The following is a 13223-nucleotide window of genomic DNA, read 5'->3' as shown; positions in this document are numbered from 1 at the left end:
TCCCTGCTCTCCTGGCAGCATTTCTCAGGCTGCCAGCCACTGCCAGGCTTCTGCTCTTGCACCGCAGTCGTGCTCTGTGAGGTTGCAGTGGGCTACTGAGAAAAAGATAACCCAGGGCAAAACTCAAGCATATAAAAGGTAGCACGGGGTACGGGAAGTAGAGCCAAAGCAGGGGGTAAACCAAGGAGACAGACACTAAAATCAACAGGCATTTTAACTTACAAGGGGAAGAAGGAAAGGAAAATGAATCAGTGCTCCCAGAGGAGGCAGTCTGGATCTGCTCTGGTCCAAAAGCAAGAGAGTGGAAACAGGCATTTCAGAGCAGTTCGTTTACACAAGGCGTACTGAGTATGCCAAGCAAACTACCAAAGGAGGCAATAGACCTGCATCTCAGAGAATAGTCTAAAAGGAGTTACACTGGCACTTTTGAGCAAAGAGAGATTTGAGGCTCCGAAAGCAAGCAGCAGTATACAGGGACACGTGGATGCAGCTCACGTGGCCCACACTATTGATGTGTTTTCCCTCCCCAACCCAGCCTGCTCAGCTTGATTACTTACATCTTGTATAACTTATAGATGTAGTCTAAAGAGAGTCGGCCAATTTCCACTCAATTTATAATTTAGCAAGCAGAGAAGTTTGATTCTTCTAATTTACATAAAACATACATAAAACTGAAAACAAAATAGCTTTAGAGCATATGGACAAAGTACACAAGAGCCACAGAGAAAAGAAGGAGTGGAAAAGGACATGGAGCAAAAGCACTGTCTGGATAATGCTTTGCTAAGGGGTTCTGAGTACTTTTTTTATGATAAATATCTCACAGACAAGCAAGTTTTCATTGTCACAGGCACGTATTGGCACTGCACCTCAGCCTCGTCACTGGACAATCAGCCACACAGGCCTATCTAACCAATGCCATAACGCTGGATGGGGCTTTTCTATTGCATCTTTCTTTTTATAGGTAAAGAAATATTGTTGAAAACCTTCTGCAACAATATGGCAAGAAGGCATCAGTGTGCATCAAGACAGTACTGCCTTCCTCCCATTCCGTCTTGGACACCTCCTTTTCTCATAAAGAAAGACTGGGAGCACCCACCCTGCAGATAAACCCATCCCAGCATCCTACTTCCCAGGGGAGCAGCAATGGGGCTGCACTCTTATGACCATTTCTCCTACATTCCTCCTCTGTGACTGCCGGGTTCTGGCAGAGCCAGTGAAGGCATTCTCTGAGAGGAGACACCACTTGCCAAGTGCCAAAGCTGATATTCCTCCTCTGGCATGGTAGGCTCCAAATCATGCCTCTCTTCCCCGTTTGCCTGAGGATTCATCCTGGGTACTAACAATAGACTCCAAGGAGGCTGGTGGAGCCCAGGCTGCCTCACCAACTTCTGTCTGAATTCAGTCATTTCCAGTAAGCAATGTATAAATAGATGCTGCCTCATTATTGGTGTATATTGTGCAAAGGGTTTAGCTGGGGATGAAGCTTGCCTGCTTTCCTTTTATGGATGAAAAGCGGGATCCCAGAGCCTTTATGTGAGATCTCTGCACATGTCAATCAAACCACACCAGGAGGAAGATTTTGTGCTCTTAAGTCCATGTTAAATGGCAGCCACTTGGCCATGGGAAACATCCATGGGAACAAAATGCAGCTCTGCACGTGTGCATGTGTGTATAGGCACATTTACACATATGCACACCAAAACCAAATGAAAACAGAATTCTAATGGTTGCAGCCTAATTTTTCTATTCCTTTTCAAATCCCAAGACCAGGTTGTAGTCTGGGCTACTCTGACACAAATCTCATTTGATATCGTTATAAACCACTGATTTAAACTAATGGAAGAGTTAGCCTCTGATTTAAAAAGCAGACCTTAGCGGCTGGCCCAAGGCCTGAGCTTCTCAGCCCTGCAATCTGGCTGTAGTGCATTGATACTTGCCAGCTAAATTTGATCATGAACTCTAGTGAAGGCAAGTTATCGATATTTCAGAAAGCCATTCCTCACACTTCTGAGCAGCAAACGGCCCATCACTAAGAAGGCCAAACCCTTGTCAGCATGATCTGACTTATATGAAATGAAACACTGACCTCACTGCTAGCTCCAGAGTTAATCTCGGAAGAGAGATTTTATTACAGAAAGCAGAGCTATTGTTCTGAGCCTCTCTACAGGGCATATATTTAAGTTTTGCATCCAGGAAATGTGAAATACTTGAAATAGAGTGGTATTTAGTAAAAATTAAAACCTAAAAACTACAGTATTTTGGGGGGGGATTTATGTATTTGGGGTTTTTTTTCTTGGATTTCACATCACGCCCATTCAGCATCCTTTTCCTTGCTGGAGTTTTTCCTCCCTCTTTACCAGGGAGGCTGGAGCAGAGCAAGCGGCACCGCCTCACTGCAGCTCCAGCAAAGGAAAATTAACATGTTTATGTTCACCTCTAACCGAGGGTCTGGACTGGTCCTGCCTTCTCCACTGGTAAGAATTTACATACACAGAAATGACAAGCACCTGAACAAGGAGAGCAAAAGGGAGTGGGGTTTGTCTCTTGATTCCTAGACCAGGACTTGCAGATCCAGTTTTCACCAAGAGGCTCTATGATCAGCTGAAGACAAATGGATTTATGTTATTGCATGTGCAACAGACACACGATGTGACAGCCACATGATGTCATAACACAACAAAGGACACTGAGTAGTCAAAAAGCAAAGGATTGTACTGAAACCTTGAAAAGAATTATGTTATTGTCTTCTACTTAACTCATACCTTGGCAAACACATGGGGACAAAAGTCTCTTTCTTAAAAATGGAAAATTCACCACCTCTTAAACAGAGGTCTGAGAAAGCTTCCACTGCTCTCCTCTATAGTTCAATTACTAGAAAATGAAATGATCCTGACATTTCTAAAATAAAACATGTTGAGAAAGAAAATCCTTTCCATCCCATCAAATCTTTTGCATGTATCATAAACAGAAAGGGAGACAGCCAGGCAGTGGAGGAAAGCAGGGGAACAAGAAACATTTTTTCCCATAGTGGTCATAACAACCAGGGCATCAAGATTGTAATAACTGTTGCTTTAGTAAAACGGCAAGTAATAACCTGTATAACTTTGGATTTCAGGATAATGTTTTATGGCAACTTAATGAAGAGGTAATACAAAATACATTTTAGTGGAGTAACCAGGTAAGTTACCCCCTGAAGAATGATTGTTAAAGGATGAGTTTCCAGATCGTGTGAAGTATTAGTGTGAAGCCTCCCTGCTCTTACTATTTCCCACCTAACTTAAAGAAATAAAATAAATCCTTTATAATGCGTTAATTAGTGATGCCTTTTTATTTGAATTTTCTATCATCTTCTTGTTAGGAGAATGTGAATACTTGCACAGCTATTACTATCAGATAATCTAAAAGTAGTCATATGAAACCTACATTATCTATGTAAATGCCTCTAAGATGCAGTGAGATGGTTCTTTTTTTGGTAACAGGCTGCACAATTGCATGCTGTACTGTTCTGGTTCAGAATGTTCCTCCTTCTCCAATTAGAGAAGACCAGTCCCATGTTGATCACTTTATCTTTGATTGCCAGTGATTTAAAAGATAGGCCTGACCTGTGACCATTAATAAACTTTGTGATGTTGTCCTGATTTAGTAGGAGAACCACTAATTTTCCAAACAAGGTTATGAATCAGCAATTGTTAATATCAAAGAAAAGACAGATATATTTTTCCAACATTTCATGCCTAATGAAATGATGTGAAAGGGGTGTACACTGCATACAACTCAGATGAGCTGATATAGAACAATACAGTGGTGACAATTGCCCCTGAAACAGATAAAATTTACTTAATCTGAAATACTCTAGAGTAGCTTGGAAAGTTTAGGTTACCTCTTATGGGCCTACCTCTTTCTTTCAGTGGTATAAAGTGTTGGGGAATTATCAGAGCCATTTCAGCTCCATGGAGGTGTGTCACAGCAGTCAGAGGCAAAAAGACCTCCCCAGGTGGCTCTCCAGCCCTCATAGGGTGACTACTGCCTGCCATGTCTTGGCTAAAGTAATTTTATATCTCTAAGGCAAGGGCTTTCCTGCCCGAACATTGTTCCATTACTTTATATCAACCCCACTGGCTAGAGGGGTATTGGGTTCACTGAAAGGGAATGTTTCTTGATAGCCATGCTGCATTTTCTCCATACATAGCTTAAGGTCTGTTTGCACACACTAGGCTACATTGCTTTCCTGCAAACAGGAGAAATTCTGATCCCTCCTGATATCAATGGAAAATTCCCACTGGTTTCTGTAGGAGAACGATTTCAAAAGCATGATGCTCATTTTGTTAATCTATATGGGCATTATTATGTAATTTTGGCTAGGTATGTATATTCATACATATATATATAAACCCCTGCCCTTCAGCTATATATTCAGGGCTCTTATTTTTCCCATCAATCAGCCCCCTCTAGTTTCTGGAACATTTCACCTAATTTTCTATTGGCTGCTTTTAACTAAATACTGTTTTTCCAGAAAGCAAACTACCAAACATGTGTGATGTTCCAGCCCTGGTTTCAACATTTCTGGTGCATACTCCCAGCACCACACTGCGATACCTCCTCGCCTACAGTCGCTGGTGCCTCACCTCCCCTCTGCCCTCTGTCTCTGCAAAGCTGGGTCACATCTACCTTCTACCATCACCTCCTGGACTCTTCTCTCTACCTTCCTCAGGATCCTGTCTGTCCTTTGGTGTCAGACTCTTTCCATCACCTCTATGAATTCTGGCTTGGTTTTTCACTTTTAGACTACTTATTTTTGGTCTGTCATTTAAATTTCTTTTGAGTCATTGTTATTATTGAGCCAACTTTTATAAATAGCTCTAAGCATTGCAGGTATGTGATAATCAAGTCCTTTGATTTTTGAGCAATTTGGTTACTAAATGATAGCAATAAAAAGCATGCAATCATCATGGGCGTTAGCCCAGGAAATGTTTCTACCGTTAAAGCTTTCAGGAGGTATATGACGAATCTGGTACAAATTTATGGCTCTTAATAATGAGTGTTATGATTTACCTTTGCAACACTAAATGGTGAGGTGTCATAACAGCTAAGGGTAATACCTGGGGGAAGTGCTTTTCAGAAAAATAGTAATCTATTAAAAGGAAAAGAAGAAAAAGCCTTTTGTACATATAAAGACATTATTTATTTTTAAAAAAGCATAAAAATCCAGTTGTGTACATTACTGCTAGAGTGATGTAAAAAGGCAGAGAAAAAGGCTAGTTAGCTTAATCTTACAGCCACAAAGTATGTGTCTAGCTGTGTGGATGTATAGGTATTACTGGTTTTAATTTCCGCAAGAAAACCCTATGAACACTAGAAGCCACCTCAACTGACATAAAAGACAATAACTTACTATGGGAAGAAAACTTACAGTCCTCTCAAAATCAGATGTAGTCTGAAAAGCAGAAAGCAAGCAGAATTGATCCCAAGGAAAGGCATCTGCATAACTGTACGTATCTACATTCAGCAGTGTGGACATTTATTTTAGGCAAATTTGCAGCAGCAAGAGGAATCATAACACCGGTCATAAATACGCACTGCAACAGCACAGCCCCTGCTGAGGTAAGTGGGTGTTGTGCCTCTCTCGGGTTTGGGAGAATGGGGCTTTTCTACCATGCTGTAGCCTCCCTTCAGAGAGGTGTGTGCATATATATTCATTCCATTTAGAGATATATACATATATAAGGAATGTAGGCTTAAATATTTGTGGAAAAGGCACCTGAAGTCAAATGGCAGTCCTCATCACTTAATTCAGGATACAGCTAAGCAGAGCAGTACTTCACATTATAGGCAGACCCAGGCAGGGCTGTGACCCTGCCTGCACAGGACAGTAGGGACCAAAGCTACTCTTCCATCTCCCACTCCTGCCATGGGGCACGATGTGCCCATGGTGCTTGGGAGCACAGTCCTTTGGGCAATTCCCCACTCCAGGAAGGCCCAATGAGTCACGGAGCAGGGTGGGGAACAGCCGGCATCATGGGTGGCTGCAGGGGGGCCCTGCAAGCTCCCAGCTCTGCACCAGGATGGCTGCCACACCAGTCTCTGCTCTGCCATCAATCGGCTATGCTGCTTTATGGGCTCTGGCATGACAAAGACTTACCTATGGCAGCAGCCTTTGAGGCTACTCCAGTGGATAAAATTACCCAGAGATATAAATCTTCATAGGATTATGGCCTTTAAAGACATGGCTAAGTTCAAGTAATTATTTTTGAGCTAATTCTTTATTTAATTTTCTACTAGGATGCAGATTACAAAAGCCATTTTAGAACAGAAATTCAGTATTCTGAATTAATTAAATATGCACTCACCAAAATAGCTGTTAACGCACGGTTGGTGCTGCCACAAACCTCATTCTATAGTGTCCTAGAAAATGCTCATACTGGTACAATTAAAACCCCTTATTTATAAAGTAATTTCTTATTATGTTCCACTATAAACTTTTAGTGTAATTTTTGCTGTTAATAAAATATCATTAGACTATTAGAGGCAGGGGGTTTTTAGAGTCATTTTTTAGCACACAGGATTCGCGATTTCTAAAGCAAAAAAGTAGGAAGTGTAGCATTGTAAAAAATCCCTTTCACTAGGGGTCTAATCTTTCCTGCAGTGAAATCAATTGGGGCTTTGCTATTGCATTGAATGTTAGGATTTGGCCCCAAATATTTTGAATTTAACATGAACAACCTTGGTCCCCTGAACAAGTCCCATGGAATCTATGTGCATTCCCAGGATCAGCCCCACAATATGAATAGTGACTTCTTAGAAGCCTGTTGTTCAGAAATATGCATATGTGACAGACCCCAGGAACTGCTAATGAACAGGGGGAGCCCCTCTGAGATCACGCTATTGGGAAGCATCATTCCAAGAGCCCTTATACAATATTTTAGAATAATTTTGGTAAGCATATCCAGTATTTCTCACATCAAATCTTACACTTTCATTCTTTTAACCCACATAGCATAGAAATTCCCAAAAGATTTTAGTGAAGAGAAGTCTACAATCATCAAAATGTTAATTTTGACAATGACAAAGAGTACATGCATTAAAAATGCATCAGCCCTGTCATTAAGGCATTATTCAGCAAAACCATCTCATCATGCTAAACAGAAAGCAACTAGAAGAAAGCAAGTAAAAGAACCATTTGCTAAGCTTGTATTTATGGGTACCAGTCCAATCCATACTGCACGAGGTACTCAACCAAGCAAAAAGCAAACAAATCCTTTATGTGATGAAATGGGAACTCCTAATAATACTCTAAGCATGACTCAAGGGAAAATGTCAACTAAAAGCTCAGATCAGAGGAAGGTTTGTAATACAAACCTGGATGTTTAAAATAGTATTTCCATCACTGTTCCTGCAGCACTTGTGAGTGTGGCTGTGTTATGGTGCTGAACTGACTATGATTTAGCAGCTGATCATGTCTTTTTAAAGCATAATTTAACATTGTTTCTGAGGTTGTTGAACATACTAAACTAGAAGAAAAAAAATCTGCTTTCAAGTGGTATTAGAGGAACACAAGGATCAGAGTGCTAGCATCAAAGATGTGTCTAAAGAATAACAGATCCACACGTCTGTATAACAAGGAGCGCTCCACTTGCTACTGAAGGCAACAGAGTAAGATTCCTTTGGCAGTTGTTGGAAATAATTAAGCAGAACATAGGCAGCCTTTCAATCTCTAAGCAAGAGACAGAGAGAAAGACATTCTCCATCATCCTGCCTCGCACTCACAACTTAGCAATCACCCCATGTCTGTCTTGTCCACATTAAAAATCGTTCCTAGCCTCATCATAGCTGAGCTTCGGGAAGGATCCATTCAAAAAGGCTGTCTCATCACAGTAATCCTGGTCTTGCTTTAAAATGGCTTCTGATCTAATTCACTTAAGGCTGAAATCTGGTCTCACAATTGTGACTACGTGGCAAAAAGATCTGGAATCATCTGGGGATGTGGAGAGGTCTCGAATGGGAAAACAGGGATGATCACACCCCACTCCTTTTCTCTGCCACTCTTGTGGGCAGAGGAGCAGGGGAAAAAAGACTGGAACTATGAATGCTATGCCTAAGATTTTCCTAAGCACAGCAGCTAAAGACTAACCAGGCTTTTAATCAAAGCCTGTGCCCTGCTGCTGAAATTGGAGAGGATCAGATTAACCTCTTCTGTGTTAAAGCAATGGGGCATGTCTTGACCAGCAAGAGGAATCAACACTCCGTTGTTGTGTTTCCCACCTGTCCAGCTGCAAACAGCATTTGGGGAGTCCTGAGCTCTTGGGAGAGGGGCAAATAAACCACCACCTGAGGTGCAAAGGGCAAAACAACCCCTCAGCTCTTGCCCTGAACACGTGTCTCAACCTGGGGTCTCAGAAGCTGACAAACTCTACATTGGGCTGGGACTGGTGTGAAGTGGATTCTTAATCCCACCTTCCCTAGGTTGGTACTGCAGGGTGAGGATAAGGAGGTAAGAGGAGCATGACTCTCCCTGAAAGCAACAGTCCACAACGTCTTTGCCAGTAGCGGCCCCGCTGGGTGGCCGAACCCCTCGGCAGCCGGGGAAGAGGGACTTCCCCGGGAGTCGGGCGCTCTGCGGCCGTGCGAGGTGCCCCTCGCCTCGCTAGCATGGGTGCTCGGCACCTCCCCGCCCGCGGGCACCCCCAGCCCCGCATGACTCGGCTGCTGCGGGTGCGGGGGCCGTGGCCACCGAGGGGGCGGCAGCCCAGGCTCTGCCAGCGTGTGCGGGCAGAGCCGGGGCCGCCCTGGCCCTGCGGGCACTCCGTGTCCCGCGGGGAGGGACCCCCGGCAGGCGAGCAGCGAGAGGCTGCGGGCGGCTTGGGCTGGGGGCTGCCGGCCGAGTGCCGGGACACAGGAGCTGTCCGGACGGGCAGAGCGCCTTCCCCCCGCCCCGGCCCAGCCTGCCGAGCCTGTCCGCGGATGCGCTCCCCGCAGCGGCCGTGGCTCTCCCGGTCACCCCCTACCCGCGGAGCTTGGCCAGCCTTTCCCCGGCCCTCCCAAGCCCTGGGCTTGCTCCCACGCACACACACACAGCGGGCACCCCCTTCCTCAAGAGAGGGCGTCCGAGCTCCCCCCGCCCGGGCATAGACACAGAGTGACACATTGCAAAGCGTAGGAAAAGATGGAAAAGGTGCTACCTTGGCAACTAGAGGAGGTGAGGAGCCAGCTGGTGGGCTGGGGGCGGTCGCGCTGCCTGCCTGCCTGCCTGCCCGCCGCCGGTACTCTCCTCGACTACGCGTATTCTTAAGCAATAACAACGTAATCCGTATTATCCACCCAAGAATACCCGTCACCGAAGAGAGTCAGAAAGCTGCTGCTGTTGCTGGTGGTGGTGGTGGAAGTGCGGCACCGGGACAATAAATCCATAACTATAATTCGCCTCTAGAAGAAGGAGAATCCACAAGGATTGCCGAGCGATCTTGTCCCATATCCAATGGACGCTGAACCTTCCCATCCTGCGGAGGCAAAAGAGAGGAGCAGGCGTTTAATACACACGCGTACAGTCCCTCTGCTCTCCTGCTACCTTACTGGAACGGGCAGGGGCTTGCAGGCGAGGTGAAAGGAAATAAATCAAAGTAAGGCTGAGTTTACCTGGTAATTGCCTGGTTTCTTCCTCTGTGCTTCTCTGGTATCCTATTCCCTAGCTGTATGCTCCATCAATTCTCTCTGGGAGCTTGCAAGAGATGTCATACGCAGCAACAGATTCCTGTAAAAGAGATGCACGGTTAAGCACACGAATATTACAAATCTGTTTGCATAGGTGGGCTTGGGAGAGCTCCGATAAAGCAGCAGACACGCCTGAGAGACTTTTCATCTGGGCTTTGGAAATGCATTTTACAAGTCCTGACTCACACTGACTCGATGTGCTACCAAGAGGAGGGAGGGCGGAAAGGAAAGCGATGGAGAGGGGGGGAAAAAATCAAAGAAACAAATAGCAAAGCCTCCTATCTCAGCAGAGGCACTCCTCTGTCAGGCCTTCCTGGTGCCATGAAAATATAAGGCGAAAAAGGCTTCAAAGTACAAATTCAGCGCGCTCCACTCCCCGCGTGTGCCCGAACGGCGGAGCCCGGCGGCTGCGAGGCGCCGAGCCGGGCAGGCGGCTCCGCGGCGGCGGGCGGGGGCGGCGGCAGCGCACCTCCGCCCTGACACCTGCCGCCGCCCTGCCAAGGTTTGCAAAAGGCGAGCCGGGGGGGGGAAATAACAATAATAAAAGAAGTTATTTCCGAATGGCGCCTGCGGCTCTGCCTGTCACCCGGAGCAGTTCCCTTATCAGCAGCGCTCGTGCCTGGGGGAGGCGGGAGGGGGAAGCTTTGTCTGATGATCTGCCGCGGTGATAATAAACGTTTATTGTTCGCCAACTAAATAGAAAGGATCCCTGCAACGTCATGGCACAGCACACTTCGCCTAGCGCTTAGGAACTTCGTGCTATTTCACCCCAGTTCCTGATGCTAAGGACAGCTTCCGTGTGAGTGACGGGGAGGGGGGAATAAAACTAGCACCGCACCGTCCGAACCCGCACAGAGCAGGGGTACTCCGCACTTCTTCAGACATGAGTAATTATGCAGCACATACAGCTCTCGTTATCCACTGCATTCGGTGACTGACCAGCTTGTTGATTAGATTCCAATTGAAATTAATACAAGATGCTTGCTTTTCCTACAGATTTCTTCCTTAACATGAGCCCTTGCCTCCCTTGACGTATTACTACTATGCTTCGTACGAAAACATACGAGAAGACAGCATTTGTTTTGTAACATAGACTCTGGCTTGAATTTGAAAGACAAGGGAAAAACAAAGATAGAAAGAGAACAAAAAATACTTTGATGGCTACATTACCTTAAATAATTAAAAAATATTTCCAACACACTCTCCTCTATTTTAATCTCATTGTAGGTGTAATTTCCTGTATTCCTCTAAACAGCAAGCTCTCAAGTCGTATTCTAAATGGCAGCTGGAAAGTAAATAACAAACACTGTAATTTTTCCCCGCTGTGAAACTGAAGGCTCTAACCCCATTAGCTGGCGTTGGAACTCAAATAACTGATGCAGTGGGTTTCCTTCAACTTGAACAAAAGCCGTTTGAAAAAGTGAAATGCACCGAGTCGTGGCAAAAACATTCTACAGTGATACACCTAGACAGATATTCTCCGAAATTTGGAGGCGCTCCATAAATGCATCGAGACTTGGGCAGAAATCCAAACTTTGTGTGTTTGTTGGGTTTTTTAAAAATATTAAAGGATGCGATTCTAGGGGAAAAGCAGCACCGCCCGGCGCCAACGCTGTTCTCGCCGTGTCCATCTGACACTGCCCTTCCCCTCCCCGAACAGCAGCCCCCCCACTACTCCCCGCCAATACAGTGCCTGCCGAAACTTCCCCTGCCCAGCCCCGCCGCCGCCCCGCACCGGCCCGGCTCGCCGCACCCCCCGCCCGCCGGGCCCTTCAGCACCCGCGGCGAGGACAGCGCCGAGTGCCGGCCGCGCTGCCCGGCCCCCCGCGCCGCTCCCGCCGCCGGGCCCCGCCGGCCCCCTCGACCCTGCCCACCCCGGCCCCGGCGCTCCCGGCCGGCCGCCGCCGGGCTCCAGGGGAGCGAGCCCCGCCGCGCTGCCCGCCTCGCACCTTCTCCGCGGCGTGCGGGAGGTGCCCGTGGCGGCGCGCCGCGGCACTAAATACCTTTGTTCACCGGCTCCGGAAAGCCATGTTTATCGGCGCTGCCGCCCCGCTCCCCGCCGAAAGAGCCCGGGTGCCGGAGCCCCCGCCCGGCAGGGCCGGGGAAGGGCCCCGGGGGGCACCTCCGCCTCCTCTGCCGTGCCCGCGGAGAGGGACACACACACAGAAGGGAGGGGAACGGATGGAGGGAATTAAACAATTAAGCTATCAGGAGAGGAGCTCTGAGCAGAGCTCGGGTTTGCCACGAAAAGCAAATTTCAGAGGGAGGAATATTGATCCCATCCGTCAATAGAGAGGCGCGATGTCTTTCCGTGCGAGAAATTGTTCTGAATTAGGGGGCTCGCTGGTGAAAGAGGAGGCAGCACGGAAGAAAAAAAATGAAAGAAGGAAGGAAGAAAATATTCATGCCCGCTAACAGGGAGCCTCTTTTTAAAAATCGCTGGAAGCTCGCTCCTTTTGCCACCTACCCGAGTAACCACCAGAAATCCACCTCTATTGAAGCGCTTACCCTTTAAATCCAGGTTTCGAGCAGAACTCCAACTGTGTGTAAAACCAGGGAGTCATCTGATGTGTGATGGGGAATGGGCTCTGGGCAGCAGAAAGCAGCTTTCTCTCCTGGTGCCGGATTACCATGTTAACAAACCCCGTGAAGGGACCCCGGCGCCTCTGGCTGGCCATGTCTCGTTGCTTTCACACATCGGCGGCTGCTCTTGCTTCCCATGTCCCCGGCGATCGCCTCTCAGATGAATGTGGGCTTCCAGAAAAGGAGTCGGGGGGGAGAGGAGGGAAAAAAAAATCGCCTAATGCAATCAAATCGATCTGATCTACACCATCTGTCGCCTGCCACTACACACAAGCGTTAAAATAGGAAAACGGGAGACACTGACAGCTCAGGAAGGTTGTTCTGCAGAGTTCATTTTTAGCAGAGCATAATTGGGTATGGACAGCATACAGTTACCAAAGCTGCTGTTAACCATCCAGTAGAGGATCCCAAACATGCTAATGGTGGATTAATTGAGGAAGATCTGACGTGCAAGCTTCATAGTCTCTTATTCATGACTTCCCAACGGGAAAGGACCAATGCCGTGTGGGACTATGGTAACACAGAGTCAAAGAGCTGCTAAGAAAATGGCTCTGTGTTCATAGCACCTCTCTCTGATAACAAACATATGTCGACCAGAACCGTTTAGCAGGAGGGGGGAAATGAAATTTTCTTAGCCGAGGTTAGCAATTCCCATCACTTGCACTTAAAGACAAGTGAAAAATGGACTGCGGGTCTAAGGCGCTTTCGAGTGCTGGTCTCGGGCTTTGCAGCTAGTGAAAGCAGACGGCTCCTGCTCAGACGGGGGGTTAAACCCCAAATCTCTTACTTGTTACTGTGACCAAAGTGCATCCTTAGCAAAGCTCTAAACAAGCAGCTCTGCTAATTTCATCAGGAATGACGCAAGGTCGTTTTAATGCCAGGAACCCTTTTGACTTTTTCCAGCGGGAATGGCTTTTGGGCAAGACATTTCCGAT

At 46.8% G+C, this 13223-nt stretch overlaps 1 long non-coding RNA gene across 3 annotated transcripts in view; it reads right to left on the bottom strand.

Annotated features, from left to right (window-relative positions):
- Nucleotides 1-12977, bottom strand: part of LOC113961529 — a 46423-nt gene extending 33446 nt beyond the window's left edge. For 2 of the 3 annotated variants that reach the window (XR_003532337.1, XR_003532339.1), the window contains exons 1-4: nt 12214-12977; nt 10876-10990; nt 9631-9745; nt 9177-9494 (exon numbers count right to left, since the gene is read on the bottom strand). This is a non-coding gene — a long non-coding RNA (uncharacterized LOC113961529). The remainder of the gene's footprint in view (nt 1-9176; nt 9495-9630; nt 9746-10875; nt 10991-12213) is intronic. The other variant, XR_003532338.1, reaches the window with a different exon arrangement.
- Between the last annotated feature and the right edge of the window lie 246 nt (nt 12978-13223).

Source organism: Neopelma chrysocephalum, unplaced genomic scaffold (genome assembly GCF_003984885.1).
Source record: "Neopelma chrysocephalum unplaced genomic scaffold, ASM398488v2 Primary Assembly neopelma1_97222, whole genome shotgun sequence".
Lineage (NCBI taxonomy): Eukaryota > Metazoa > Chordata > Aves > Passeriformes > Pipridae > Neopelma > Neopelma chrysocephalum.
Note: the sequence above shows the minus strand (reverse complement) of the source record. Positions and strands in the feature narration are given on the sequence as shown.